The following is a 6,514-nucleotide window of genomic DNA, read 5'->3' as shown; positions in this document are numbered from 1 at the left end:
TACACAGAAGTGTCTTGGAGACTGTAGTCAAGATGCTTTCTCACTGTTTGTGCGCTCTGGTTTGGCAACCCACTTCAGGTTCACTTAACTAATTCCCACAAAAATGTGATTTAAAAACAAAACTTGAACAAGAAAAAAAAATCCATCCCTTCCCATTAACAAAAACTAACTTTTATAAAATGTATGAGGCACAACTCATATATGTTTCCAAAGCAGGGGTGCATCACCAATATGAGTTTATTGAAGCGTTTCTCTGCTTTTGTGGTTTTCCCTCCTCACTCTCTGTTGGAGCTCAGCCAGAAGTATGGTATGGCAGACATTTTCAAGAATGTGAAGGCCTATGAGAATTAGGCAGATGGTAAGAGGGAAGGCAGGAAACATGAGTCAGTGGTTGGTTCTTGTGGCCCTTTCTTTTATGCCCAGATAATGCCAGTCACCACGATGGAGGTCAGACAGGAATTTTCCTCCAGCCAGATTGGCCCAGGGATCCTTCCTCTGGGCATAGAGCAGGGGTCACTGTGGATATGGAGGTGAGAAGGCAGTTGTGAATTTCCTGATTGCACAAGGGGTTGGCCTAGATGTCCCTCGGGATCCCTTCCAGCTCTATATTTCTATGTTTCTATTTCACATTGAGGAATTCAACAATTTCTTCCTCTCTATGACCTCAGTGTGAAGGTTATTCAGACTAGACTACTGTAAGGTGACCATCTGGGACGGGCGGATGGCCACGCGCGTGCAGGAGCACGCAGCTGCAGGAGCACACTGCCTTCTGGGGCGCTCCCGTTTCCTGCCCTGTGACAGGGCGGGAAAAGGGAGCACCCTAGAAGGCCGTGCGCTCCTGCAGCCGCGCGGGAGGCTGCCGTACTGCCTTGCGCTTCAGAAGGCAGTGCGGCAGCCTTCCAAAACCCGGGACACTTGAAAAAACCTGCGGGACAAGTTGTTTTAAGGTGGGACTGTCCCGCCAAAAGTGGGATGTCTGGTCAGCCTAGACTACTGCAACTTGCTCTATGCAGGGCTACACTTGGGGACTGCTTCAGAAATTCCAGTTTTTGCAAAATGCGGCAATGTCCTTACGGGGATCCCATGGCAAGCACATACACAACAGGCGCTTCGCCAGCTGCATTGGCTTTGGGTGGAGTACCAAATCACATTCAAGGTTTGGGTGCTTACCTTTGAAGCCAAGAAAAAGTCTTGGGCCATCAAACGTGGCTTTTATGTTGAGGTGTAGGTGATCTTTTGGCCCCATATTTCACATTGTATATTTTGGCCCCATATTTTGTATTGTAAATTCTATAGGTTGTGAGTCACCCTGAGCCCACAAGGGGAAGGGCAGAGTAAAAGTTGAATGAAATAAATCTAGCAATAAAAAATAATAATAAAAGGAACCAGAATTTGAATGACACCATGAAAGCTGTGGAAGGGAGTGAAAGCAGCACACAGTCGGCGTAACTGTTGTGTATATTGCAATAAGGCATGCATCTGGCACTAGGGGTTACTGGGAGACAAAATAGGGGGAAGGGTTAAGTAGACTTCTGATAGGGAGCACTTCTTCTTTGCACAGCTTTGCACAGCATGAGTAGGCTGTGCCCAATGTTTTATATGAAAGCAAGCCACGTTTGTTGTTTCAAGCACAACAAATGTATTCTTGGGCGTGATTTTACAGTTTGTTGGATTGCAGCCGAAAACCAGACACGATTTTGCTACTCCTAACATACAGTAATTTCAATGGAGCTACCAAAGGGCCCGCCTGAGTACAGATTAAAAGAGAAAACCAGATCGCCAGAACAAAGAGAAATAAAGATGTTTTGGCCACGTGTTCAGTCTTCAGGCACAAATAGCTTGCAGTGTGATCCTCGGCAGAGTTCTGCAGTTTTGCGTCCATTGAAGCAAGTGGGCTTAGAAGACTGTGACTCCACTCAGGATTGCACTGAAGAACTCCTGTGACCTAATAAACGGAAGATAAATCCCACCTTAATTTAGTCAATCTGTTTTTTTTTAACTAACACTTCTGTCCATTTCCCCGTGGGGAGTGATGGTTTCCTGGAGTACACAGAGTTACTGCCTTGTTGGCTGGCTCACAGCCGTTGTTTCCAGTGAAGCACAGCAGAGCTGGGAAGAAAACTCAGCATCCCTTGTGTCCAAAGAGGCCAAGGATTCTGGCAAAAAAATAGAAAGAAAACAAAACAATTGCAAGCACGTTTACCTGTCGGTGTGTCAAGGTTTTGTTCAAGGGTGCCCGGGGGAGGGGGGGGGGCAGAGTTGTGGTCTTTAGTTTTATCAACTGCCTTGCTTAAGAGATGAAGTTCTCCTCATAAAATTTCAGCAAGGTTAACCAGAAGCAGTAGCAGAAGAAATGATTCCAGGAACAGTCTTTCAGAGCAAAGTTAGGTAAGAATATCAGGAGGAGGAAGAAGAAGCGTTTGGATTTATACCCCACCTTTCTCTCCTATAAGGAGACTCAAGGTGGCTTACAAGCTCCTTTCCCTTCCTCTCCCCACAACAGACACTTTGTGAGACCAGGAGTAAGAAATCAGTTGTATGTCAGATATCCGTTTTGGGTTGCCTAGTCATCTCACAAGGGATGGGGTAGGGGCTCAATAACAGAGCCCATATGCTTTGTCCTGGGTTCAAAACTAGCCATGTCCAATGACAAGCGTGTCTGGTCACAAGATAAAGACTGCAGATGAGAGAGTATTTCCGATTTGTTTTAAATTATAATGTATATGTTTGACACCCTTCTTCACTCTCTGCTTTTCTCTGTTGGTTTGGTCAGTTCATTGGTATTGTATGTTTTTAATATGTTTTTTATAGGGGATTATGTCATGTGAATCATTTATATGCATAAAGTGCATATACGTAATACTACTGTCAGGAGTGGCCTAGATTGGTCTTGGAAGCTAAGCAGGGTTGGTTCTTGGATGGGAAGTTGGGGACAGGCAGTGACAAACCACTTCTGCTCATCATTTGCCTTAAAAACCCCAAGAGGTAGAACCATGAGACATTTGTGACTCTCCAGCACACTTTAGTTCCATTGTCATAGAAATAACATTGAACCATGTTTATGTCTTATAAGAAAACTTTAATAGAGGAAACGGAAAAAGCACGGGGGGGGGGGGGGATCCCAGGGGTTTAATTCATAAAAGGAAGAAACTAGATGAAAATGTGGGGGTTTTCCAGGTTGAAACAGCAGGAATAAAAACTTTGAAATGATCCCAGTCTCATCATGAAGCAGAAAAATGAAATAATAGTCAACATTTATGTTGAATATTTTAATACTGTGGAAACCCAGGGTTAAAATTCCAACTTGGAAGCTACTAATATCCAGGCTTTCTATTTTTACAACCTTCTACTTCTCCCCCACTTAAGGTGGCCTGTTTGGCATTTACTTGAGCCATTTCCTTCTCTGCAGGAACCTCCAACTTGTGAACTGGCTCTCTGAGGAGAGGTATATGTTTGCCATTTGTCTGTTGGCTACAGGCAATCCCCTCCCTCTGCTGTCAATAATTTGAGGAACAGAGGGGGAATGGGGGGAAGTGAGAACAGCATTGGGGGTGATGCTCTGGGAATTTCTCCAAGTGTCTATGATTTTCACAACAGAAATCAGGGGAATTCCTAGAGCGCCACCCAGAAGTGATGACCTCCTCCTGAAATTGCATCCTTCCCAGGTACCACCCTGAAAAATCTCCCTTGTAGTGAGGAGACTGCCATTTTAAAAAGACTGTCAGTCTGCTTTATTTTTGAAGACTTTGAAAGGGGTTTAAACTGCAGGCATTTTCTTTTAAATTGCTGGAATTGCAAATGGCCTTGGACCACAGGGAAAAAGCAGAGTATAAATATTCAACTAAAATACATCAATCAGTAAATCCGCAGCTATTCTCCAAATCTCAGGGAAGCATTTCCACTACCAACGATCGAAACATGGATAAATAAATCAAAAGCATAACACAAAAGGCCCAGAGTTAATTAAAATGACCCTTAGCCGGCCCTTACAATTTTCTGCTACACATTCACGCATGATCTGAACTCTCTTCGCAATTAATTTTTAATTCCTCTTGCTTCAATTAGCGAGTCGGCGGAGCGACCCACGTAAGAAATGATGACTGTGGCGCTGCCATTAGGAACGCATCTTATCTGCAAACTCAGCTTGGCGTTCCAGATGCTCAGAGTCCACGACCCCCTTAAATGATGCAGAAAGATCATGTGCAGATTGGAAAAGTAATTTCACGCCTGCGCTGTGGGTGGCGGCTGTGAGGGGGAAAAGAGCTATTAACTTAATATGACTTAACACTTCCCATCTAATTCAGAGAGTGCATTTGCATCATGTGACCAAAGAGACCTAATCTCTGTTTTGGCAGTGGTGGATTCAAGAGGCACTTTAATGCCTTCCTCATGACCGGAATGGTTAGCATTCTACGTTTCCCTTCTGCTTTTGGCCGACAGGGTGATATTTGTTTGCCTGATGGAGGGAGACCTTCACTTGGGAAGATTTAACCCTTGCTCCGAGTCAGACTCTGACGTCCACTGAACTTCTTATCTGTAGAGGTCAAAGCAACTTGACATGACTATAAGCTGGAGATAACAACCTGCTGTCTGTCTGGTTTTAACACTGGGAAATGTAAGCAGTCCCCACTCAGGGATAAGAGCGCTTGTGTGAAAAATATCAGGGCTTACCGATAGAACCCAGCCCAGAAAGTTTGCTGGGAAGGCACAATCCTCAGAGCCCTCTTCTGGCACAAACGGGAAGTGGGTAACACTATCTCCTACAATTGGCTGTCTCCAAAAGTATGAAACAAATTGTGATGAGCTGGATTGGCCCGTTCAAAATCTAAAACCAGAATCTATGCAATACCTTTGATTGATGGGCCAACCAAAAGGACACAAACATTTTGCAAGCTTTTGAACTCACCAGAACGCTTCATCAACCAAAATGTTAGCATTTACAGGGCAATCCACTGGGGGTGGAGAGCTGTGGAACTGGCATGACATTGCTGCTGGCATCATTGCCAGTCCAGACGGTGTAAGTTGTTCGCACTGGCACCAATGCGGGAATTCCAGTGTGTTCCCAAGGATGGAAGTGCTTACTGAGGGTTTTCGGCCCGGGGAATGTTCCCTTAAGCTGCTGGCGACTTATGCCAGCAAAACATGATTTTCTGGCCTTTGTTCAGTTTTCTTTTTTAAAAATTGCCTTCCTTTTTGTGCATCAGAGGCAGTGTGACTACACTGTCTCCACCATCATGGAACTACTCCCTCCTCCGTGGATTGGGCTTCCTGGCTGATGAAGTGTTCTGTTGAGCTCAAAAGCTTGCACAGTGTTTTGTGTCATTTTGGTTGGCATGAGGAGAGGGGAGGGGGCAGATTTTTCAGGGCATGGTCATAAGACCTCCATGTAGGTTTGCCAACTTCCAGCTGGAGCCTGGAGATCTCCCAGAAATAGAGCTGTTCACCAGACTACAGAGAAAATGGCTGCTTTGGAGGGTGGAGCCCATGGCAATGGTCCCCAACATTTTTCCATTCGCGTACCCCTTGGCAACCTCAATTTACCTCAAACTGTACACCCACATTAGCAAACCCATTACATATCTTTTCATGTAACCCCCCCCCCCCCAATTCTCTGGTGCATACCCCAGGCTGGGAACCACTAGTCTATGGCATTCCATTCAGCTGAGTTCTCTCCCCTCCTCCCCTAGGCTCCATCCATTCCCCAAGAGTTTTGGCAACCTTACCTTCATGCCAACATTTTGTGCACTCTTGGTGTAAGAGGAGTATGTTGACTGTGCTCATATGCTGTAGTTTTTTGCAGTTCAACAACTTGCTTTTCTTCATACCCACTGAAGGCTTGTATATGTAAATCTAAGAAGAAGAAGAGTTTGGATTTATATCCCCCCCTTTCTCTCCTGTAAGGAGACTCAAAGGGGCTTACCTTTCCCTCACCCCCACCCCCCCAAAAAAACACCCTGTGCGGTGGGTAGGGCTGAGAGAGCTCTGAAGAACTGCGATTAGCCCAAGGTCACCCAGCTGGCATATGTTGGAGCGCACAAGCTAATCTGGTACATCAGATAAGCCTCCACAGCTCAAGTGGCAAAGTGGGGAATCAAACCTGGCTCTCCAGATTAGAGTGCACCTGCTCTTAACCACTACACCATGCTGGCTCTCTAAAACGCTGGCTCTACTAAAAACATTTTTTCTGAGAGCGGCATTATTTAGTCTTTCAAACCTCTCACTTATCATAGTGTACGAGGGAATCTGGGAGAATGGGGAGTATCTCTCACCAATGAGATTTCTGGAAATTTTTAAATTCACCTTTAATGAATTAAGGAGGGGATTCTGGCTTTTGTTTTTTTAAAAAAAGAGAGAACCTGGCTGTTGGGCCATCAGATCGCAATTCTATAAGTGGCCTGCTGGCGGCAGCGAGAGTAAACCCTATTTGTGAAAGGGAATGAGTAGGGTAAAGCCAGAGGAGTACATGCCTCACTGTGGTCTAGCATCTTGAAGAGCCCCTCTCAATAGGGCTATA

The sequence above is a fragment of the Sphaerodactylus townsendi genome, linkage group LG08, assembly GCF_021028975.2.
Source record: "Sphaerodactylus townsendi isolate TG3544 linkage group LG08, MPM_Stown_v2.3, whole genome shotgun sequence".
NCBI classification, from domain to species: Eukaryota; Metazoa; Chordata; class Lepidosauria; order Squamata; family Sphaerodactylidae; genus Sphaerodactylus; species Sphaerodactylus townsendi.
Note: the sequence above shows the minus strand (reverse complement) of the source record.